This window comes from Myotis daubentonii, chromosome 1, assembly GCF_963259705.1.
Source record: "Myotis daubentonii chromosome 1, mMyoDau2.1, whole genome shotgun sequence".
Lineage (NCBI taxonomy): Eukaryota > Metazoa > Chordata > Mammalia > Chiroptera > Vespertilionidae > Myotis > Myotis daubentonii.
The window spans coordinates 10,780,807-10,805,862 of NC_081840.1; the positions used below are offsets into that span (position 1 = coordinate 10,780,807).

General features: G+C 49.1%; 1 protein-coding gene across 6 annotated transcripts in view; it reads left to right on the forward strand.

Moving 5' to 3' along the window:
* FOXN3 (forkhead box N3) overlaps positions 1-25,056 on the forward strand; it is a 361,722-nt gene that overhangs the window by 204,730 nt on the left and 131,936 nt on the right. The gene's annotated exons all lie outside the window — the stretch shown is intronic.

The window sequence follows — 25,056 nt, forward strand, 5'->3', positions numbered from 1 at the left end:
CAGAAAGCATGTGAGAATCTTCAAATTCCACATTAATTGCAAACTTCTGAGTCTTAAGTCATCTGGGGAAAACATCCATAAGCCATCGAGACACATTTTTTTAATCTTTATTTTATTTTATTTTTTTTAGTTTGAGTTGCTTAATCACAATAGAGTCCAAGTTGAGACATGTTCACTGTGTGTTTATCTACTTTTAAATGGAAAGTTTCGGTCAAAGTCTGTTCAGCAGCTTGCTTAATCCACCCATATCTCTAAGAGACTTAGTACCCCTCACCCAACACACACACACACACACACACACACACACACACACACACACAGCGCGCGCACACTCCCCATCTGGTTTGACAGAAATAAAAGTGAATGGGGAAAAAAAAACACATTCAGAGGAAAAGACTGAAGAAAGAACTTTTATAGCTTTCTCTATCCCCTTCCTTTTCCCCCTCCCCTTCCTCTTCCTCCTCCTCCTTCTCTCCCACTACCTCCTTCTCTTCTCTCCCTCTTCCCTCTGCAACTGGGGCTTCTGAGTGAAATAATTTATTTTAAAACAATAAGGAGAGCAGAGTTTCTTAGGATTCTTCTGAGTTAAAAATGAGCACACCCCTTTTTTGCTTATAGAGAAATGGAGGCACATAGAGTTACCGCCCTTCCCCCTTTAAACTTGCCTGCACAGGCGCCCCCCTGGAGGTGGGTGTTCCGGCCCTGTGGTGAGTTCCTCAGGCCCCCCGGCCCCTGTCCAGCCTTATGTCCACCTGCACTCTCTGTGGAGTGGACCCAGCTGGGCAGATGGATACGTTCGTACAGCAGCTGTGAAGTCCTCAGGAGGAAGGGGTAAGGATGCAGAAAAATAAACAAGATCTGAGCTCCAAGCTCTCAGAGTGTGGCCCTGGCTTCCCCAGCTCTCCCCAGCCTCCCTGTCGGTCAGGTCCTGCCCTTCTGTGGCCCTGCAGCCGCACAGGGGCTCTATCCTGTACTGTCTCCGAGGGACTTGGTTGACCTTTGTGTATATGGGTTTGCATTATAAGGTATCTGTTTATATTGTGTAGTTTCTATGAGATTTAAGATTGGTGAAAGCCAGGACTGAGGTCTCGGCCCCTGTGTTTTAAACCAGCAGTCCCCAATCTGTTGTCTGTGAGGTCTAAAAGGTTGCTGACTGCTGCTTTAAACAGAACCTGCATACAGGTGATATTTATCAATGATTTTGATTAAACAGAATCTGCGTACAGGTGATATTTATCAATGATTCCTCTTAGATCACAGGTTATGAAAATAGTGCAAAAACTTTTCCTTCTACTTGCTCAGGAATGCCAGAGTAATTGGCTACCCTCCTCCCTTCGCTGTCCCAAGTCAAGGGGCGAGGGAGGGGAGGGAGACGCTCTGCTCTCTGAAGGTACCTGAGTGATTTTGCAGTGTTGGTGCTTCTGGCCTTGGGGCTCCTTCCCCATCCGCCTGCCAAGGCCCTGCGGTACCTCTGGGCACCACACGTTTGGACCGGGTCATCCCTGAAGCCCCAGAGACCCATCACGCTCCTCTGGATGGAAAAGTTATAAATTCCAGGCTGTTGATTCCAAGGCACCAGATACTGTCAGAGGACTAAACATTTTGCAGCTGCCATAGGAGATGCTAATGTGCTTAAGGTGGTGCTGGCCCGACCGCTCCTCTTTGTCTCACTGCTCTTCCTTTGAAAAGAAGCGTCCTCTATACACTCCCTGCACCGCGGAGCACTTGAAAGGTAAGGCCCGCTCTCCCTGCCCCGATGGTAATGGGAAAAGTTCTCACCGCGGGCTGGCCACACAGCCGATTGTGCTGCTTCTCCGGCAGATACATAATCCGTGTTTAAATCTCTTGGCAGTCACTCATTAGCCCCCCCGCACCCCCTATTCTTTCCTTTGAGGAGAACAAAGCCCATCTCCTCCCTGCTCTATAGCTTGCTGCTTTCTCTCTCTCCCTGTTCCAGATCCCACCGTCTCACTTTCATCCCTGAAGAAGGAAGTCACCCAGTGTTACCCTTCCCTACCTGCTAAAAGAAGAAGATCTCGGTTCTTTGTACGTTAAAATCTGTGCGCAGAGCTCACAAGCAGGCGGTGCCCAGGCCCCGGGCTCTGCAGCACGTATTCTGGCGGTAATGCCAAGGCCCGGCCAGCTGAGGACCCCGAGCTCAGCGGCTCCTCCTCCCAGCTCTTTAAGGGGCTGTGTTGAGAAAGGAAGGATTGGACATAGGGTGACTCCCGTGGAATTTTATTCTGATTAAAGCCCTTTGAAGTTCCCTCTTTCTGACACCACCCCCTCCTACCCTCACCTCTTAGGTGTGGCATATTCTGTCATCGGGATTTTGAAGTCATGGTTACAGGAAAACCAACCGGTATTTCTGTGAAATAACTCTTTGATGCAGAGTCAAACAAAAATCCATTTTTACCCAATATTCTAGACTTCTGAGAAATAAACTACGAGTGTAAGCTCTTTAGCACTGTAGGATTGTAAAGAATTTTAAATTTAGTTTCCCCTGCTTTGGACCCTAAACCATGCTGGTTGGCTATGGGGTGAAGGCAGAAAGCCAAGCATTTATTGAACACCTACTTTGTGCTAGGCTTGGTTTAACAGACATTGTATAGGCAGTGATTTAATACTTACAGGAGTCTGATGAGACTGATTTTAGCGCTGTTTTACATCTGAGAGAACTGAGGCTAAGAGAGGTTGTCATGTGCCTGCAATGGCAGGTCATGTGGCTCGAAAATGGCTAAGCTAGGACCTGAGCCAGATGGTCTCACTATTCTGACTCCAGAAACTGAGCTCTTCCCACCGTAATTTGGCACCTTGTGGTCACTGTCTTCTATGGAAATATTTATTCTCGGGTATCTAATAGCTGAAGAGGTGAGCATGGAAAAGGAAGAAAGGCACATCACTTTCTAAAAGGCAGGTTTTGTAGCGTAATGAGGATGGGACTAATGGAGGTGAGACCATTTAGGAGGGCTCCACAATAGACAAGCCCGTGGAGGTGAAACTGGGGATGGAGCGGAGGGAACCAAGACAATTGGAGGGCGGGCTTGGGACTCGGTGGGGCGTGGTGCAGAGGAAGCTGAGAGGGTCTGACTTGTGTGGATAGAGGAAGGCACTGTGAGGGAAATGACTGCGGAGTACGCCGTGTGTGTGTGTGTGTGTGTGTGTGTGTGTGTGTGTGTGTGCGTGTGCGCGCGCGCGTGTGTACGCACAAAGAAGGCCCACTTCTATTTTAGACAAAATAGAAAAGTAAATATGGAGTGGCGAGAATCACATCATATTTTCTCAAATTTTCAATTTGAGTTTTATGATTTTGGAGGTTATTTATACTGACTGTTTAATAAGAAAAACAAATTCAAAGTTTGTACTATTAAAGAGCTTGCTTTGTCCATGAATTTCACTCTTAAAGTTAATTAGGATTTTGGTGGTTTTGTTGGTGGTGGTGTTTTTTTTCGGCCTGCTTGAACACTCTGTCATTCTTGGGAATCTGTGGTCATATTTCAACATACTTTCTAATCATTTCTATGCGTAGTTTTTATTTGTTAATATGTCTTCAGGGAAAACTGACAAGGGCTTTACCAACTTTTGAAGCTTGAGTGTGCTTTGTGGTCATTGTTAAAGTAACATATTTTGTTTACATTCTTAAAAAAAACACCTTCTAGCCATGGGCTGAAACCTCCAACATGTACACACTCAGTAAGTATTTGTGACTTAGAAATGAATAAATGTAATTAGCATCCTTTATTTGTCATTGAAGTCACAAAATGGATTAAAGACACAAGTGTTTGTTGAGGAGTAAGCCGTGAAGAGTCCAGAAAATGCCCAATTCTGGTTGACCTGAGTGTATAAATTCAGCTCTTAATCACTATCAAAATGGTGCTCTGACATTGCATATTTGCTCTGGTGACACTTAGGTCAGAGGAAATGGTGTGTATGTGCCTGTATGTGCCTGGTTGGATGGACTACTTGGGTGGCAAAATGCAACTCGTGAGGATGTTTGCTGTCATCTAAAAAGGTGTAGGAATAATTACTAACTTTGAGAGAATCAACTGAAATTGATATGCTGGACCATTGAACTATTTTGCAATTAGTCTTGGAAAATTTGCTTTTAACCGTCTCTAGATCAGCATTAAGGGGACAATGAGTGGGGTATCAGAATCACTTGGAGGAGCTTTTAACAATTATAAAGGATGTTGATGGGGGAAGAGGCTGTGTCTATTGGGGATACTTCCCATTCAAGTTGCTGTGAACTTAACAATTCTTAAAAATAGAGTCTCTTGTTTTTCTTTTAAACTTTTATTAGTTTTAAATTTATATATATGTATTTATCATAGATACAGTCAGATATAGTTTTTAAATCACTGCCTCAGTTGAGCCACAGCCATTGTGGTGGGGGTGGCGGGGGTATTTGCTCCTCTCTGTAGTGTTGAGAATTACTGTCTTGTAGCATAGAATGTTGGAGCCGAAAAGAGCCTACAATCGCCCTGTGTAGTGTTCCCCAAACGGGTACCACAGTGAGCAGTTTCCAGAGATGTTAAGATTGCTTGTGACTATGCGTGAAGTTTTCCATGGTCAGTAACTTTTGGAATATGCAGCTCATTAACTTCTTTGTAGTGAGCTAATTCAGATGTTTCCCACACTTTATGAAAGACACCTTTTTTGGGGGGGAGGTGATGCGGGGGGGGCACTTAATGTATTCAAAGTAAGACCAATTTGGGAGAAAGTAATCTAAAATAAGGGTATTTCAAAGCTTCAGTTGTACTCACTAATGGGATGTAAAATCAACTTAGGGGTTGCAGCCATTTTTTTTCTCTTGTGTGAACTCTGTCCTAATGAAAAATCTATTTCTTACTATAGATGGTGGCCCCCCCAAATGTTAAGAGTACTCTGGTCTGTCTAATTCCGTCCCTCAGTTTTATAAGTAAGAACACTGAAATGGTTCGCAGGATCACATGGGGAGTTAGTTTTAGAATCTGAGTCTACACTGTTTTTCACCTCTGCAATTGCTCCGCCCAATTCATAAATCTTCCTAGTAGTTAAAAAGCAGCACCGGTGGAAACAATGAATGGATAAACAAAATCAATGAATAAACCAATGATTGGATAAACACAATCTGGTTTATGTGTGCAATCCTATATAATAAAAGCCTAATGTGCTAAGTGTCCGGCCATCCATTCAACCCATCAAAATGTAATCTACACTAATAAAAGAGAAACATGCAAATTGGTGTCACTCTACTATGCCCACCAGCCAATCAGGATGAGTATGCAAATTAACCCAACAAAGATGACAGTTAATTTGCATACACAGGCACAGAGCAAAGACTGAAGGCTCTGGCCAGAGTGAAGACTGAAGAGGCTTGGCTTCTGTGCTGCGGCCGGACCAAAGGCTTGGGTCCCTGGTGCCGGAGAAAAACTGGTGCTGGCAGCCAGGGGAAGGAAGGCCTATTGCTCGAATCTTTGTGCAGCGGGCTTCTAGTATGCTAATGATATGCTAAAGCTGGTCAACTGCTTGCTATGATGTGCACTGACTACCAGGGGGCAGTCGCTCTGAACAGTAGGTTAGCTTGCTGCTGGGTTCTGGCCGATCGGGACTGTGCTAGACAGGCTGAACATGCCCTGGAGCCCTCCCTCAGTCCCTCTCTAGCTGGCCAACCTCCTGTGTCCCTCCCTGGCCCTGATCGTGCCTCCCCTGGCCTGTGCCCTCTTGCAGTCCAGGACCCCTTGGGGTATGTCAGAGAGCTGGTTTCGGCCCGATTCCCCCCAGGCCAGGCCGAGGGACCCCACTGGTGCACGAATTTGTGCACTGGGCATCTAGTGGAATAATAAATTCTGATACAGGTTGCAATATGGATAAGCCTTGAAGACATTATGCCAAGTGACATAAGCCAGATCCAAAAGGGACAGGCATTCTGTGAGTCCACATAAGATGAGGTTCCTTGACTAGACAAACCCATAGTGAAGGAAAGTAGGCTAAAGTTTACCAGGGGCTGAGAAGAGATGAGAACTGGAAGTTCATGTTTATTTAATGGGTACAGAGTTTCTGTTTGGAGTGATGGAAAAGTTCTGGAAATAGATAATGGTGATGGGTTGTTCAACATATGAATGCACTCAGTGCCACTGAACTGTGCACTTTAAAAAATGGCCAAGCCCTAAGCAGTTTAGCTCAGTGGATAGAGCATCAGCCTGTGGACTGAAGGGTCCCAGGTTCAATTCTGGTCAAGGTCACATACTTCAGTTGAAGGCTCCATTTCCAGCCCTGGTCTAGGCAACCAGTCAGTGTGTCTCTCTAACATTGATGTTTCTTCCTCTCTCTTCCTCCCTCCCTCCCTCCCTCCCCCCCCTCCTCCCACCCTCTCTAAAAACCAATGGAAAAAACAGCCTCAGGTGAGGATTAACAACATCATCAAAAGGCCAAAATGGCAAATTTAGGTTATGTGTATTTTATCACACAATTTTTTTAAAAATCCAGCCACAGAAGAATAGAAATAATTTTTAATAAAAGCAACAGTGTTTCTTTTCTATTTATTTATAACACATTGTTTTCTTCATATGTATTTTTGTAAATGTGTGTGTGTGTGTGTGTGTATGTGTGTGTTTATAACACTGTTTCTTTTAGACCTTGTTTTACATTCTACCATCATTCATTTCTTTGGACCTACCCCTGTGTGGGCTGGGCCCAGGCATTGAGAATTCGGAGGCTAACATTGCTGTTAGGGATCCTTGGAGCAGAGCGTGGCCATGGTGTGGCCTTAATTCCAGACTCCCTGGCAGGCGCCGACTGCTGGCATTGCCACAGGTGATGCGTTTTACCGCCGCGAGTCACACTCAGCATATGACCTTTTCTGTGCTAATAGCTCCGATTTTCCAACATTTGCAGCATTTGGATAAACTAACAACTTGCTTTTTTGAAAGGCCAAGCAGAAACATATTTCATGGTTTTTCTCTTGGTTTCGCCCTTTCATCAGTTGGTCCTTAGCCCTGACCTGAAGACAAATAGCCTTTTCTCGCTCGACTCTCTCTCTTTCTTCACCAGGCAGCCGGCTGGATGTAAATAGCAATTTAAGTGAAATGCTACCACCCACAAGGTGGTTAGCGTGGCTCCCTCTGTCTCCATTCTCTGCCCTGGATTCACATGTTTGGGTCTGAGAGTCAGGAATCTGGTGACCAGAAATGAGGGCAGGGGTGGCTGGGTGGCGGAAAATGGGGGTGTGTTTGGAGCTGAAGGGAGGTTTTTTAAACCCCCAGTGCAAGGCAGTTTCTGCCCATAAAAGTTGCAGCCGATGGGAGTGGCCCAAGGGCCCTGTTTGAGGACTGGAGGTTTCTCGCTGGCAGGCGGGCACCCTTTTGCTTCCCATCTCTCCACAAGTACCGACACCCAGCAGGTCTGTGCCTGCAGCTTCCCTGTTGGCATCTCTGCGGGCTCCAAGTTGGCAAGAAAGGAAACTAGGAGAAAATGCCTCTAGCTCAACCAGGAAAGACATTTAACTGGGTTTATACTGGGAGCTAAGGGAGTGCTTCAGAAATAGTTTATATTTAGGTTACATTGAAATTTGCCATGAATGAGGGGAGGTAGGTTAGCTGGTAGAATCTTCCTAAACTGGGGCAACGTCTCATAACATGGCCCTCAACATTTTTAGTGTAACCTTGTGAATTTGTCAGGCACTGTTGACATTTGAGACCAGATAATTCTTCGATGTCAGGGGCGGGGTGGGGGACTGTCCTGTAAGATGCTTAGCAACATCCCTGGCTTGTACCCACCACATGCCAACAGCACCCCCAAACCAGTGATGACCAAAAATGTCTTCAGATGTTGTCAGATGTTTCATGAAGGGGCAAAATCACCCCTGGCTGAGAACAATGGGCAAGCTCCAAATACTTTCTGCTGTGTTCTGAATTTTAGGCATTGAGGACCTTTCAATTGTTATTCTGGAAATAATGGGAAGAGGCTTGGGTTTTACTTTTAGTTGGTTTGTTTGTGTTGAGTCCTGCTTTATTAGCACAAACTCAAATCTTTAAAGTGTGTGTAAAGTGTCATCGGCTGGGAAAGATGAATATGCAAGCGCTGGTGTCCGATGACTTTTTACAAATGTAATAGGCTGGTTCTGTGATTGGTGTTGGAGTAGGATTTGGGCGCAGTGTGTCTGCTGGAGGTCTGCGTTATGGTGAAGGTCTCGGGCTTCTTCATTTCTTCTGCCCTGCTGCTTCTCCCAGATGCCACCTTGGGGTTCTGTGTGGTTCTTGAGAGAACAGGAGCCAGCAAGCTGAACGTTTGGAGCCTGCATCAGCAGCACCTGCGCACAGTCAATGCCAGTCACATGGCAGAATGATGGGAGCAAGTTATTTAATTCCTCTCCTTGTATCTTTCTCATCCACATCTAAATGGAGGATGGGCCCAGCCAGTGCGGCTCAGTGGTTGAGCGTCAACCTATGAACCAGGAGGCCAGGGTTCAGTTCCGCGTCAGGGCACCTGTCCAGGTTGCAGGCTCCATTCCCTCTCCCTTCCTCTCTCTGAAGTCAATACAAATAGATCTTAAAAATAAAATAAGTGGAAGATGAGAGCTGTTCTTCATCTTTATTATCTGTCAGTACATAAGTGGATAAAACAACTGTGGTACATTTACACAATGGAATACTACTTGGCCATAAAAAAGGAGAAAATTTTACCCTTTGCGACAACATGGATGGACCTGGAGAGCATTATCCTAAGTGAAATAAGCCCGTCAGAGACAGACAAGTACCGTATGATTTCACTCATGTGTGGAATCTAATGAACAAACTGAACCACCAAGCAAAACAGAGACAGACTCATGGAGAGCAGGCTGACAGCTCAGTGTGGGGAGGATGGGGCGCATGGAGCAACTGTACAACAAATGGGGGGGAAAAAGAAAGAACTCATGGACACAGGGCGGGGGTGGGGTGTGGGCGGGGAGGAGGTGATGGCCACAATGTGGCCAGTTCATCTGGTGAGCTTACCTCGTGGAATGGTGCCAGAGGTTTGAGACCATGGAATTCTTGTGGTTTGATTGCCTGTTCTAGAGCTCCCCATGGATTCCCAAGTTCCAGTTTCTAAAAAGCAAAATACCTGTATTCTCCCCCTGGCCTGGGTTAACCAGAAGGTGTCTTTCTTCGTTCCTCCACTGTTGCTGGAACTCCTGTGTGCCAGGCCTCATGTAGGCCACTTGGGACGTTTAGATGACCAAGCCCGGCTTCCTGTCACACTCTAGTTGGAAAGATGGCTTTATACGTTATACTCTCAGAATTGTTTTCTGTCACCTTCACAAAGTGCTGCGGTTTAACCTTCCTGCCTATTTAGAAGCTCTCCTTAAATGCGGAAGCACTGGGAGATGGCGATGGCCTGTTTGGAAGGCATATTGGCATGCTGTCCTGGGAGTCTGCAAGCCTGGGCTCTTAAGTTGACGTTGGCCCTGATGAGCTAGCTGTGTGCCTAAGTCACTGCATCGTCCTGGGTCACATTCCTAGGTTTGTAAAAAGATGTGTGTGGGCTAGATCATCTCTGAATCCCTCTGCAGTCTTTTTATAATAACTAGAGGCCTGGTGAATGAAATTCATGCCCGGGGGAGCGGGGGGAGGGTCTCTCAGCCTGGCCTGCACCTCTCCAATCTGGGACCCCTCGGAGGATGTCCGACTGCGGCATGGGGATGGGGCCTAAACTGGCAGTTGGACATCCCTCTCACAATCCAGGACCACTGGCTTCTAACCACTCGCCTGCTTGCCTGCCTGATAGCTCCTAGTCACTCTACCTGCCTGCCTGATCGCCTGCTAACTGGTCCCCTGCCGGCCTGGTTGCCCCTTAACTGCCCCCCTACTGGCCTTGCCACACCCTAACTGCTGGCCTGGTCGCCCCCTAACTGGCCCCCTGCTGGCCTGGCTGCCCCCTAGATGCTCCCCTGCCTGCCTGCCTGATCGCCCCTAACTGCCTCTGCTTGCCAGCCTGATTGCCTGCTAACTGGTCCCCTGCCGGCCTGATCGCCCCCTAACTCCCCCCCCACCCCACCCCCACTGGCCTGGTCACTCCCTAACTGTCCGAAAGGAAGTCGGACATCTGGAAGATGTCTGGTCCACCTGGTCTAATTAGCATATTACCCTTTTATTAGTATAGATTATATTGTAATTATCGAAGACTGTTATAATATGGGTGGAGCTAGAAACCCCAGGGCTAGCCAGTCTTTGTACACAAGATTTATTATACATCTCTTTAAAAACATAATTTTATTGATTTCAGAGAAGGGAGAGATAGAAATATCAGTGATGAGAATCATAGATTGCCTCCTGCACGCCCCCTACTGGGGACACATACCAGACATGTGTCCTGACCAGGAATCAAACTGTGACCTCCTGGTGCATAGGCCGACATTCAACCAGTGAGCCACAGTGGATGGGCTTATTGTATGTTTTTAAATGGGTTCCCTGCTCACTGGTGCCTGGTGGGGAGTCTTCGCTAGCTTTGGTAAGGTCAGAGGATCTCGAGTTCCCGTTTTAGGGGTAAACCAGGAGTCTGAAAGATTGAACCAGATGTCTTGCCTGGAATCTCTGTAAGAAAGTCACCACCTCTAAACAGGCCCATCAGCCTCAGGGGGCTTCTTTCCACAGGTCTTTTACCAGTGTCTCTCCATCCATTTACAGAATCATATAAAGTCATGATTAGGTCAGGGTTACCCATTAACTTCCACCTGAAGCTGAAGGGAAGTTTGCCATCCAGTTTAAACCTTGTGACACCTGTCCCTTCTGGATCCTGTGCACTCCGCCGCAGTGTTCCAGGGCTGGTAACCCTCAGATACGGCTGTGGCCACACCCATGGCGAGGGGTGCCCAGTCTGGGATGCCATAGAGTAACAGGCGAGAAATATTCAGAGCATTCCCCTCTCTCTCTGCAAGAAACTTAGCCTGTTTGTTAGCATTTCAGCTGTAGTCTTGCATGTAAATCTCACCTCTGGGACGACATCACGTGATCTCTCCCTGTGCCTTAGAATGAATTTCCTGAATCACCTGGATGAAACTTGGCAGCTGTTGCCTGACAGTGGGGTGGGTCCTGTGTGAGCACGTGCTTTTTGTAATCACCCAGGAGCTGTGATTGCATGTAATCACCTGGAAGGACCCCGGGGCCCGTGTCAGGCTGTGCTTGCGTGTTAGGTACCCAGTAAATTCTGGTGCAATGAATGGCTGGGTCGCAGTGTCAGACGCTGGGAAGCACTCCATAAATAGTTGTAGAATCGGACCAAATTGTGTTTAATATTTCACAATTCTCTGCTTCCTACTCGGTGCCATTTACTGCGAGTTAGAAAACGAGATGGAATTGTGTGCGTGCACTAAGGAGCGTAAGGGCTTGCTGGTTACTCGAGTGCCATGGAGCTCTTAGCGGTGTGATAGCTCTGAGCCTGTGTTCTTAAAGCAGTGTTTGCTATTTCTGCCCATTATGTACACTAACATAAAAATTTAATTAGACCCTTTCTTTTTAATTAATTACTACAGCCCTGTTTGTTTGCTCTCTCGACAGAGCCGACATTATGAGAACAAGAGAGATCAATTTTTTATCACAGAATTCATTACTTTTGACTAAAGCCCAGTGTGTCGGTGAGTGTGCGTACCGCTCCTGGTGACGTCTGGGCGGTCGGAGGATGGTGGGTTGTGAAACGGGCGAGTGTTGGCATAGAGAGAGGACCCTGCTGAGGCAGGAGGAGGTTTGATCTGCTCCTTGTCCTCCTCAGAGCAACACAGGCAGCAAAGATACAATTCTGTACAGCTCTGGAGGTTAGAAATGTACACCTGTCTTACTCATTCCTCCTTGTTGCATTTTTTATCAGTGTCTGGAGAGTTGAAACTAGAAATAGACTGTGCTTGGGGTTCTAGCTTAGGAAAGGTGCTTTCTTTGGCAGCACCTATAAAAGGAGGTGTGCGATCCAGGAGGGCAGGGCCTGTAGTTTTGTCTTTCTTTACATCCAGCGCCCACTCAGCGCCTGGCACCTGGTAGGTGTCCCATGGGTATCTGTTGAGTGAGAATCCATGAGGTGAATAGCCTGTTTTGCGTTTTATCACCGATTACAGTGTTTCCTGGATTAAAGGCTCTCTGTGACCATGTCTCTAAGTCTCCACAAATAATGCCTGGGTGCGGTTGCTTTTCAGTACTGGGAGGTGATACCACACCTGTCCTCAAGAGCTGCGGCCACGATATCAACTGGGCAGGGCTGGGGCTGGGCCAGGTTCCCAAGAGGCACAGCACAGGTAATGCCAGTGCTGTTCATGCAGCCCCAAGGACAGCGTGAGGGGGGGTGGGGGGGGGTCACACACCTGGCGCAGAGCCACCTGCCACCAGCTCTGGGGCACTGGGGCACTGATCATATCAATCTGGGCAGGTCACACCTGCTGTCCAGAGTGGGTGGGATGAATTAGATGTAGTGGCAGGTGGTGTCCTGTGTGCTGAGGTGTGCAGTAAGTGTGTCCACCTACAGTCCCTTTACCTCTAGTGGTGTCGCTTTTATGGCTGTGGGGGTTCTGCACTCTCATCCATACAGGATGGTTTGCCTCTTACTCTTGGGTGAGATGGGGCAGATGGGAGAAAGGGCCCAGTGGCTTCGGTTCCTTGGTGCTTTAAGCTTTTAGGAATCTTTGACGTGGTGCTGATTTGGCGGCTAAAGCATGAGCGCAGGAAGGACTCCTTGTGTGTGCTGGTGTGTGTGTGCTGGGGTGTGTGTGTTGGGGTGTGTGTGTGCTGGGGTGTGTGTGCTGGGGTGTGTGTGCTGGGGTGTGTGTGCTGGGGTGTGTGTGTTGGGGTGTGTGTGTTGGGGTGTGTGTGTGTTGGGGTGTGTGTGTGCTGGGGTGTGTGTGTTGGGGGTGTGTGTGTTGGGGTGTGTGTGTGCTGGGATGTGTGTGTGCTGGGGTGTGTGTGTTGGGGGTGTGTGTGCTGGTGTGTGTGTGTTGGGATGTATGTGTGCTGGGGTGTGTGTGTTGGGGGTGTTTGTGCTGGTGTGTGTGTGTTGGGGTGTGTGTGTTGGGGGTGTGTGTGCTGGTGTGTGTGTATTGGGGTGTGTGTGTTGGTGTGTGTGTGTGTGTGCTGGGGTGTGTGTGTTGGGGGTGTTTGTGCTGGGGTGTGTGTTGGGGTGTGTGTGTTGGTGTGTGTGTGTGCTGGGGTATGTGTGTGTGTGTGCTGGGGTATGTGTGTGTGTGTGCTGGGGTGTGTGTGTTGGGATGTGTGTGTGCTGGGGTGTGTGTGTGTGCGCTGGGGTGTGTGTGTGTGTGTGTGTGTGCTGAGGTGTGTGTGTTGGGATGTGTGTGTGCTGGGGTGTGTGTGTGTGTTGGGGGTGTGTGTGTTGGGGGGTGTGTGTGTGCTGGGGTGTGTGTGCTGGGGTGTGTGTGTGTGCTGGGGTGTGTGTGTGTGCTGGTGTGTGTGTGTTGGGATGTGTGTGCTGGGGTGTGTGTGTGTGCTGGGGTGTGTGTGTGTGCTGGGGTGTGTGTGTGTGTGTGTGTGTGTGTGTGCTGAGGTGTGTGTGTTGGGATGTGTGTGTGCTGGGGTGTGTGTGTGTGTGTGTGTTGGAGGTGTGTGTGTTGGGGTGTGTGTGTGTGTGTGCTGGGGTGTGTGTGCTGGGGTGTGTGTGTGTGTGCTGGGGTGTGTGTGCTGGGGTGTGTGTGTGTGTGCTGGGGTGTGTGTGTTGGGGTGTGTGTGTGTGTGTGCTGGGGTGTGTGTGTTGGGGGTGTGCGTGTTGGGGTGTGTGTGTGTGTGTGTGCTGGGGTGTGTGTGTTGGGGGTGTGTGTGCTGGGGTGTGTGTGTTGGGGTGTGTGTGTGCTGGTGTGTGTGTGCTGGGGTGTGTGTGTTGGGGGTGTGTGTGTTGGGGTGTGTGTGTGTGTGTGCTGGGGTGTGTGTGTTGGGGGTGTGTGTGTGTGTGTGTGTGCTGGGGTGTGTGTGTTGGGGTGTGTGTGTGCTGGGGTGTGTGTGTTGGGGTGTGTTTGTGCCGGTGTGTGTGTGTGTTGGGGTGTGTGTGTGCTGGGGTGTGTGTGTTGGGGTGTGTGTGTTGGGGTGTGTGTGTGCTGGGGTGTGTGTGTTGGGGTGTGTGTGTGCTGGGGTGTGTGTGTTGGGGGTGTGTGTGCTGGGGGGTGTGTGTTGGGTGTGTGTGTGTGTGTGTGTGTGTGTGCTGGGGTGTGTGTGTTGGGGTGTGTGTGTGCTGGGGTGTGTGTGTTGGGGGGGTGTGTGCTGGGGGGTGTGTGTTGGGTGTGTGTGTGTGTGTGTGTGTGTGTGTGCGTGCGCGCGGCGCACGTGTGCTGGGGTGAATAGGGAACCGGAGCTCCAGGGACAGTGCTGTCCAGTGGGACTGTCTGTGACAGTGGGTCATGCTCCCTACCTGTGCTGTCCAGCCAGGGCCACTCCCCACCTGTGGCTATGGAGCACTTGCGATGTGGCCAGTGTGACCGAGGAGCCGAAGTTGAATTCCATTTACTTTTCCTTTGAATGTAAGCGACTAGCGCTGTGGACAGCGAGGCTGGCTCCAGGGCGGTGGCGGCCTGCGTTCCCCAGGAGCTGTGAGATGTGCAGGATCCCGGCATCACCCCAACTGCTGGCTCGGGACCTGCCTTTGAACAAGACCCCCAGGTGGTTGGTGTGCACACGGGGATTGAGAAACGCTGGGTGGGCGTCCGTGCAAGTCAGCTCTCTCCGTGGACCTCGTGTAGAGGGGGTGTTGGCGGCGTGGACCTGGGAGCGCAGGCCTCTGGCGTCCAGCTGCTCACACTTCCTGCTGTGGTTTCCAGGGACCACGTGTGTGGGTCTCTGTGCATCCCTGTGGACAAGACAGCAAAGAACAAATTATGTAAAAAAAAAAAGAAAATAAAAAACAAACAAAAGGAATAAAAAAGAACAAGTTAGGTAGCTTTGGGCTCAGGATTTAATGCTATTTTGCTTATTCCTCCTCAGAAATTTCTTCATGTCTTTATTCCCAGGTTTTCTCCCCAAAAGGTTGCTCTCCTTTTCTCGTCCCATTCCTTCCACTGTAGCTTTGTTTTTCCTTTCCTACTCCTTTGCCTGAAACTGGTAAAGATGTGGGTATGTGCGCATGCACAAACAAACACACACACACACACACACACACACACACACTTTTTAGAGGTTTCTAACCACGTTGGTAGCTCAGGTTGTGGTTATCTTAATGCTCTCACTCTGGCCAATGATAAATATTTCAACAGGGTAGATAGCATTTGCTCTGCAAGTGAAATTAGAGAAATCTCTTCCACCACTCTGAACGTATTCATAATTTCTCTTCTGTGATGAGAAATCTCTAACCAATTGAAACAACAGACCTTCACCGATCTCTCTGACCTCGTTGGCCCGATCTCTTGGCTCATGCAGAGTGGTTCTTGCTGATGTTAGTTAGCCAGAGCTGGGGTTTGACTCTGTTTATTTTCATGGAGACTTTTCATCTTGTCCTCTTTTAAGTCTTGCATGGCTCACAGACATCCTGTGATGATGTCTCTGTACCAGATGTTGCTATAGTGGGTTGCAGACCTTCTTGGTCTACATCCGGGGATCTGCCTAGGGCACCGTGAGGAACCGGGGGGGCGGGGGCAGCATGCTAAAAGGGACACTGCACTGAGGTTCTGGGCCCTCTGGTGCGTCCCTCAAACAAACCCAAGGTCACAGGGCCAGTGCCTGGTGGAGCCGAGGTCTGACCCCTGGCAGTTCAGTTCCAGGTGTGCACAAGTCTGTGTGTTTCGACACCAGCACCTGCCTCTGCTCTCTGCCAGGAGCAGGCTCGATAGTCACTGTGCTCGCTCCTTCCGGCTGTCACTGCCACTGCTTCAGGACCTCTTGTCCTTCAGGACTTTTCACAGATGTCGCCGTCCCCAGCTGCTCCATCAAGAATAGCGCGCGCGCGCGCGCGCACACACACACACACACACACACACACACACACACACACGGGTGTCATTGTCTGTTCCCATTGCCCTTCTTTCTTTCTCTTTAGCCTTATTATCACCTGCATCTTACATGTGTATCTGTCTGTATGTCCCTTGAGAGGAGGGACTGTATTGTTCACTGCTCTCCGCCAGGTCCAGAGCACTGCCCAGCTCATAAAAGCACTAGATACATGTTTTTGACTGAACCAATGAATGAATGAATGAGTGAGTGAATGAATGAATGAGTCTAACCTGGATAGCTGCTGTCACCTCCCATTTGGTCTCTTTCTTGCCTCTTGCCTGGGGTGCTCCCCACGGAGGCCTGAGGGATCCCTCTGCACCTCCTTCCTGTCCCTGACATTCCTTCCAGAAGCTTCCTGTTTTTATGGCTCCTGACTGCCTCTTAGTCCCTTCTCCTCAGCCTTCCCGAATCTCCTCCACTTTCTGACTCAGCTGCACCACACCTCTTCTCTCTGTCCTTCCAGGCTCCGGGACCCCTCATGTAAAAGCAAGGAGCTTGTAGGTCCTATAATCTCATTTCAAAGCCTTTTATCTACTCCCTACTCATTTGGCCCCAAGACTGCAATCCTCATGTAGCCCTCGCCTCCTCTGCCTGGCTTTCACACTTCATAGCCATCTCTTCCTCAGTCGACTGTGAGTTTAGTGAGGGCAGGAACCGTCTCTATCTTGCTCCCTTCACTCCCCTCCTCCCTCCCCCTTCAGGCAAAACAGAATAGGCACTTAAGAGCTATGTGTTGGAGGGTGCATGAGGCCACGGAATTACGTGGGTAGATCTACCCTGAATTAGTTGGAAGGAAGTCTCACTTCTCCAGAATTAAGTGTTTCTTTGGCACTGTGAGGTCTTACTGTTCAAACTGTGAGATTTAAAGACAAAATACTTCCTGCTAATTATTAGCCATTGCCCTGTAAGAACAGAGCCACTATGGGGCCCTGAACCCTGGCAGGCTGCCCCCGGTCCAGCCGCGAGCAGTGCCTTGGAGCGGGGAGCGACCGCAGAGGCAACCGCGGCCCTGGCACCCAGTAGCCCTCAGATTACCCAAAGAGGATTGCAGTCTTGGGGCCAAAAGAGTAGGGAGTAGATAAAAGGCTTTGAAATGAGATTATAGGACCTACAAGCTCCTTGCTTTTTTTCCAGGAAATAATGTGCCACTTTTCTTCAAAGCGACAATCCAGTTTCGAGCTGGGAGTGGTGGGTGGATCAGTATCCTGAGGCTCTTCAGACACTTAAAAAGTTCAGTTGAGCCCAGCCGGTATGGCTCAGTGGTTGAGCATAAACCTATGAACCAGGGGGTCCTGGTTCAATTCCCTGTTGGGGCTCCATCGCCAGTGGGGGATGTGCAGAAGGCAGCTGGTCAATGATTCTCTCTCATCATTGATGTTCCTATCTCTCCCTTCTCTGAAATCAGTAAAAACACTTTAAAAAAATAAAAATAGTCCTGGCCGATTTGGTTCAGTGGATAGAGCGTTGGCCTGCAGACTCAAGGGTCCCGGGTTCGATTCTGGTCAAGAGCATGTACCTTGGTTCCGGGCACGTGCCCAGTGGGGAGTGTGCAGGAGGCAGCTGATCGATGTTTCTCTCTCATCGGTGTTTCTAGCTCTCTGTCCCTCTCCCTTTCTCTCTGTAAAAAAAAAAAATAAAATATATATTAAAAAAAATAAAAATAAATAAATAAAAATAAGTTGATCTGTAGTTGTACTTATTGGGCTTAAAAAAATGGAAGAGGAAAGACAGGAGTGGAAAGAAACAAGAAGAGCTCATGAAAGCTCTCTATACACATAAAATTGAACCCTTGATCTGATCTATTAAGAGCGTACAAACACGGCCTCCCTTAGTCAGTGCACCTTCCAGCCCAAGTCTAGAAAGTGAATGAATGGGTAGTGTGCTCAGAATGCAGTTCCTTTATTTTGACCCCAGAGCAGAAGGGCCCCTTTTCCCATGGGCCCAGGCTGCCTCCACGTGAAACCCTTCATCAGCACCCTGCAGGCTTGCTTGGGGCTGAGTAGAATCCAGCCGGTGTCCTCTCAGCCACTGGTGGCAGGGTTATAGCCGTCATCAGTCTCCTAATGCTTTCAAGTCCTGTTGCTTCCTGGAGGTGTGTTTTGTTTGGCTCCTGGCCCAGGTGCCTCTTAGAACCCTAAATCTTCGTTAGCGTCCTCTTGTCCTCTTCCTGGCACGGGTGGCCTCCCTGCCTTATCTGAGGTTTTTATGGATGGGACGTGGCTTTCTGCCAATAGGAGAGTGAGCTTGCCTAGTCCTCTGAGTACCATGAGGGAGGCCTACGGGGGATCTGTCTGGCGTGGCGGTAGGGGATTAGCTAACTCACTGAGGTATGAGGTATGCGAACGAATGCCAGGTTGTCTGACACGCACCCCTGAGGCCTAGGGGAGCCATGGGTGGGTGATTCCGAAGAAAACATTGGCGGGGTTCTTCGGAACCTGGGTGACACACACTTTGGGAACCCTGGTACCCCGGTTACAGAATGTACTGCCAAACCTTGTGTTGGAATTGGTTAAGGATGTATTCTGAATCTGTGGGACCCCTTTCTGCTGTTTCCGTTAGGACGTTCTGAGTGAATACGCGATGTCTTGCCCTTGTAATTGTGTTGGCGTGAAATGTGCATCTACTCTGAAGAGGCCACAGGATGGGATGGTTTTGCATAAATCCCGGGTAGGAGCTGCTGACTCGCCCCCTTATCAGGGAAATCACCTCCATCCCCGGTTCCCCGACGCCTGCCAATGTATTTTATTAGAAGACGAGGGCTAGTTGGGTTTCAGTTAATTAAAGTTTTAATTGTGTTTGAATCTACAGCAGACCTAATGTTTATTTACCTAAATGATGAAATGCAAGTGCCACCCTCTGGAGCTCACTGCCTTCCCGGGCAGCAGGCAGAGCAGAAACGGCTCAAAACCCACTAGCCTCGCCTGGTAGTTGGCATTTGCTGTCTGTTTTGGGTGTTATATTCATAGCTGAGAAAAGTGCTGATTTAGACGTTGTCATCTGAACTTTACTGACGCACCGTGCTGCTGTCTAACATGTGAGCCCTTGTGTGTTAGATATAAAATACTGCCTCTTTGGCCAGTGTGGTACAATGGTTAGAGTATTGGCCTGCACACCCAAGGGTCTCAGGTTCATTTTCCAGGGCATGGACCTGGGTTGCAGGTTCGAGCCCAGGCCCCGGTCAGGGCATGTGCAGGAGGCAACCAATTGATATGTTTCTCTCTTTTCTCCCCCTCTCTTTCTCCTCCTCCCTCCCTTTCAAATATACTCAGGTGAGGATTTAAAAACAAAACAAAACATCGCCTGTCCTTGTCCTTCTGTGCAGAGAAGGGTCAGCAGAGCAGGTGTGAGACTGTTCTCCTGAGAGCAGCGGGCGCCAACCTTTTGGACCCCGCGGACCACCGGTTGGCGACCGCTGCCTTAGAGAGTCCTGTTTGCAAGCGTGGCCCTTGGCTAGTCGGATCTGGAGACTTGGGTTTTGAGAGGGTTCCCACCCCTCTCAGAGCAGATGACAGGAATGGCTCACTGGGCCTGAACCGCTTGTAGAAACGAGGCAATCTGTGGGAGAATTCGGGAATTTGGGAATGCGCCAGGAGGAGGGTGCTATGTGGCAGTCTTGTCGACACTTCGAGTAGCATCAGGACTCACTGCTGGAGGAATGAGGCACGCCCTGTGCGTCCCCCGGGGAGGACTCCTGGAAGCCCAGGCCTGCTTTCCTCCCGGGTTCGCCCCACGTTTGCCGAGGGCACCGTGTCCTGGCAGAAATCGATTGTAGCTGTGAACACGTCTGTGCTCTGTGCTCAGACCTGTGAATTCGAGAGAATCACCCATCGGGGGCTTGTCTCAGGGACCCCGGCGCACCCTCCAACCTGCTGTGCCTCTTGGACTTTCCTCTCTCGGCAGGTCTTTCAACACCGTATCCACAGTCAGAAACCTCAGAATATGTGCTGCCGAAGCGAGCACAATAGTCAGAAACCTCGGAATCATCTTGATTCGTCCCTCGATTCCGCCACCAGATCCTGTTTTTGCCACGGAAGTGCCTTAATCCCAGCCTTCCTGTGGCTCTTGCCACGGTCCTGGTCCTGGGGCTCACCACCTGGCCTGGACTTCACGCAGCAGCTTCCCCGTCCTGCTTTTCTGCCTCATTCTCCACACCAGCCTGTCTTTACGTCACTTAACACAAAACCTAGGCTGCGCTGCTGTTACCCAGGAAATGAAACACAAATGCCTCAGGTCGGCCTTCAGGGCCCTGGGTCCCTTCACCTGGCTGTGGCTGCCGGAGTGTCAGCTCGACACTCACCTGCTCTGCACAGGCGGGTGTAGCCTCTGTGTACAGCAATCCTCATCTGTTCATGAGGATAAAAACAATCCCATCTCATAGGATTGGATCAAGGAGTAAAAGAGTTCATGGTTAAAATTCTTAGGACAGTGCCGGACACACAAAAAAAGGTGTTTGTTCAATAACTATTAGCTGTGCTTATTTTGTATAATTATCTCTTGGTATTTTATTCTCCCCTCCGGGCTGTGAGCTGCCCACTGACATTGTGCCTGGCTGTGGCTCTTTAATAATCAATTGATGAATGAATGAATGAATGAATGAATATGGCTCTTTAATAATCAGTTGCTGAGTGGATGAATGAATGAATGAATGAATGAGAAAGGGAGGCGGAAGGAAAAGTTGGTTAAGACATAGGTTGCGTCCTGTTTGTCCTAACCATGGACTGAAGGGTCCCAGGTTTGATTCTGGTCTAGGGCATGTACCTCAGTTGCAGTAGATCCCTGGCCCCTGTTGGGGCGGGTGCAAGAGGCAAGCGATCGATGTGTCTCTCTCACATTGATGTTTTTCTCTCTGTGTCTCTCTGCCTCCCTTGCACTCTCTTTAAATGGAAAAAAATATATATCCTGAGGTGAGGATTAACAACAACAACCAAGACATGGTCTGTGCTCTCAAAAAGCTGATTAGTTAGCTGGGGGATATAAGGTGCACTCAAAGATTAAGCTAATGGTACTAGAGGAATAGGGGTCAATTTGTGTTGCTCCTTATAAAGGATTCAGAGAAGGGAAGGGTCTGTCTGGGGTGGGAAAGGAGGCAACCAAATTGTTTAAGCCAAGTTACCAAACTCATGCTTTGGCACCATTTAGGGTCCCACAGAGAGAGAGAAATGCCGGGATTTGGTGCGCTTCGAAGAAACACTCATAAAAGCGCACCCTTCCTGCGGGACCCTTAGACGCTACCCCTGCTGAAGCTGGTCTTTCTCTGGGGTGACATTTTGAGCTACTTACAGGGTGTGCTCACTTCCAAGAGCGCAATCGCTGCATCATATCCTCCAGCACTTCTCTCCAGGGTGTCTGGTTCCTCCGGGCTCTCTGAGGTGGAGGAGACAGGGAAATATGTCCCTGCCAGCTCTGCCCCAGGCCCCTGGCCCCCAGAGCCTGTCTGAGGACACGGCTGGCTGCCATGGGGCCCTGCATCCCTGAGCTGGGAGAAAGAGGGGTGTGCATCAGTTGCTGTGCAGTGTCCCACAGCTGTGCCATGTGGAGCCAATGTCCCGAGAGCTTGCTCAGGAACTGCTGGCGGCCAGACCGCAGAAAGTGATACTGACATTGCTGCTCCTACCCTGGCCAGTTAGGCTCAGTGGTTGGGATGTTGACCCGAGGACTGAAAGGTCACGGGTTCGATTTCTGGGCCCCAGCCCCTGTCTGGGCACAAGTGGGAGGCAACCAATCCATGTGTCTCTTTCACATCGATGTTTCTTTCTCAATCACTGTCTCCCCCTCCCTTCCACTCTCTCTAAAAAATCAATGGGGAAAATACCCTCGGGTAAAAATTAAAAAAAAATTGCTGTTCCTGCTTTACGTTTGTGCAGGAGGCACCACTAATGTCACCATAGGAAGCTACGTCTTGAAGCTACGCCGCAGTCTTGGAATCACGGTTTGTTGAGCAGGTTCTATTGTGTAGCGCTTCATATCGTTTAGCTTCTGCTGCATAACAGATGCCCCAAACTCAGTGGCCTAAAAGAATAATCATTTCTTTGCTCAACATTCTGTGTGTTGGCAGTTTGGGTTGGGCTCAGCGTGGTGGCCACCTGTGTTGCTCGTGGTGGTGTCTGCGTTCACTGTATCTGGGGGTCTCAGCTGGGAGGGCTGGGACAGCTCTCTCTTTGAGGGTCTTACATCCTCTGGGAAACCAATCCAAGCTGATTCACATGGTGGCAGAAGGCTTCCAGCAGCAAGAGAAAACAAGCCTCATTATGCAAGCCCTTTTCCAGTTTCTGCTTGTGTCATATTTCCTAATGTCCCATTGGCCCCAGCAAGCGAGGAGGCCAAGCCAGAGTCATTGTTGGCTGGGCCCCGCTGAGGGTGTGGATGCAGGGGTGCATGACTGTTGGAGGCTGTAAGCTACAGTCGTCTTCGTCAAGGAGTTGATCTTGCCAGAAATGAAAGCAGCGGTGTTGCTGGCTCTCTCTGCCTTTCTCCTTCAGACAGCCGCCCGGGACGGGTACAGTCAGTGGATTAGACCCTCTGCTCCCCGGTCCACGTGGGCCTCCTTCGCTCTGCTTCTCTCTGTGACCAGCGACTCTACAAAGGCTTACACCATCTGGCTCACAGATTGATGGGCACTCCCCATCCCAGAGGACCCACCAGGAGCACGTGGCTGGATCAGCACAAATCTGGTGTTAATGCTACAAAAGGAACTCCAAGCTGATAGCAGATACAGCCCACGCCGATAGTTCTGACAAAACGACATCTGAAATCCCCTGCAGCGTTCGCAGCCTGCCCTGACCTGGGCTGTGCCCTCCCTCCATTCTTGAGCATCTCTGGGGAAATGCCAGCCGCTGTCTGTGCGCCAGGCAGTGCGTGGACGGCACTGAGGACAGCAGAGCTATGAGGGAGAGCCTGGGCCCAGGAGAAGGAGAGACTTGGCTGGGACACTGGACGCACGGATTCTTTACTTGCGTTTGCTGCTAGGTGACTGCTCTTGGGTGCGTGGAGGGGTGCGCTTGAGGGACTAGATGGCGTCTGCTTTCATCTCAGTTCTAATCTGATTTTTAAAATAAATTTTTATTGATTTCAGAGAGGAAGGGAGAGATAGAAACATCAATGATGGGAATCATTGATCGGCTGCCACCTGCATGCCCCACACTGGGGATCGATCTCACAACCTGGACACATGCCCTGACTGGGAATCAAACCATGATGTCCTGGTTCATAGGTTAACATTCAGTCACTGAGCAACCCTGGCCTGGCCTAATCATCTGATTTTAAGATGTGTAATCTTTTTAGGGTTATGCTGATATGTTAGGGGTTGTATTAAGTAAATATAATCGAAATACTGCTTCGTGATGCACCCAGAGGCAAGAATCGAGGGAAGGATTTTGCGATCAGTGTTTTCATGGAGAGCTGGAACGAGGGGGAGAGGGATATGAAGGATGGATGGTCTTCAGGTTCTAGAATGAGCCTGGGTCCTGGAACGAAACACATCGTCACCTCTCTCCGAGCTTGGCTGAGCCAGCTGAGGCCGGTGTAGGGCTGGTCAGGCATCAGAGAACTTCTACCAAGGACATGAGGAGGCTTCTAAGGCATGACTACTGGGCAGATGGCTTCTGCTGCAAACCGGGAAAAAGAATTCATTGGAGCAAGAGTGAATTTTCTGTTCTTTTAGTCTGAGATTGTGATGGTATCTCAGACAGAACAAATTCAACTGTATTGACATTGCCCTCACTGGTGGGAACTGTGAAGGTTCTAGGTTGGCTAATTTCAATATCTTGGAATGTGAGAGAGGTCTTGAGTGACTGTGTGTGTGCACATGTAGCCTAGTGTGGAAACACAAGTGGAGCGCCATACCAACCTGTGTCCTCACATCTGTCTTCCCACTTATGGTCTCAGCTGGGGAGCCAGGAACTGAGCTCACCCTGGCCAGCATTGTGTCTCCAAGGCTTTTTTGAATAAACGAATCAAGAAAAGCTGGAAGGGGATTTTTTTTAAAAGCATCTTTCCCTGGTAATTTTTACAGAATTAACCCTGGATGTTTTAATCAGTCCCAGAACAATGCCTGTTGATGTCTTTTCAGTGCTTTTGGTAGCAGTGAGATAAGAAATGAAAGGAAGCTGACAAAACAAGTGACCAGAGTTAAATTCAGACACCATTAAAAACAAACACACGAGCTGCTGAAAACCCCAAAACCTTATTTAGATTACCAGCTTAATGTAGGAGGAAGCACACTATTTTTTTGCAGTGTATTTCTGTGTTTCTAGGATTAAAATAGCTTTATTGTATTTCCTGATTATTGAGTAAATACATAACTTATATAAAATGGGCAAAGAACAAGTCAATATAAAGAATTCCATAAAAATACCCTTATTTCCAGGCTGTTAACATTTATGAAAAAAAATTTATATTGTGGTAAAATACCTATAATGTAGAATTTACTGTCTTAGCAGTTTTTAAGGTATAGAGTTCAGTGCCAATAAGTCATTCACATTGTTGTACAGTCAGTCCTCAGAACTTTTTCATCTTGCGAAATTGACACTGTAGACACATTAAACAGCACCTGTTTCATCCTCCCTCGGGTCCTGACAACCTCCGTCTACTTTCTGTTTCTATGAATTGGACTCCTCTAGGTGCCTCATAGAAGTAGAATCATACTGTGTGTGTGTGTGTATGTGTGTGTCTGTGTGTGTGTGTGTGATAATGCCTTCGAGTTTTACCCATGTTGTAGCACGTGTCAGAGTTTTCTTCTAAATGATACACCATTATATATACCTATTATTTATCTACTAGAGGCCTGGTTCACAACATTCGTGCATTGGAGGGCGAGGGTGGGTCTCCCTCAGCCCGGCCTGTGCCCTTTAGCAGTCTGGGAGCCCTCAGGGGATGTCTGACTGATGGCTTAGGCCCTCTCCCCATGCCTAAGCTGCAGTAGGACATCCTTAGTGCTGCAACGGAGGCGGGAGAGGCTCCTGCCACCACCGCTATGCTCGCCAGCCGTCAGCCCGGCTTGTGGCTGAGCGGCACTCCCCCTGTGAAAGTGCACTGACCACCAGGGAGCAGCTACCGCGTTGAGCATCTGACCCTCGGTGGTCAGTGCATGTCATAGCAACCGGTTCTGCCATTCAATCGATTTGCTCATTACCCTTTT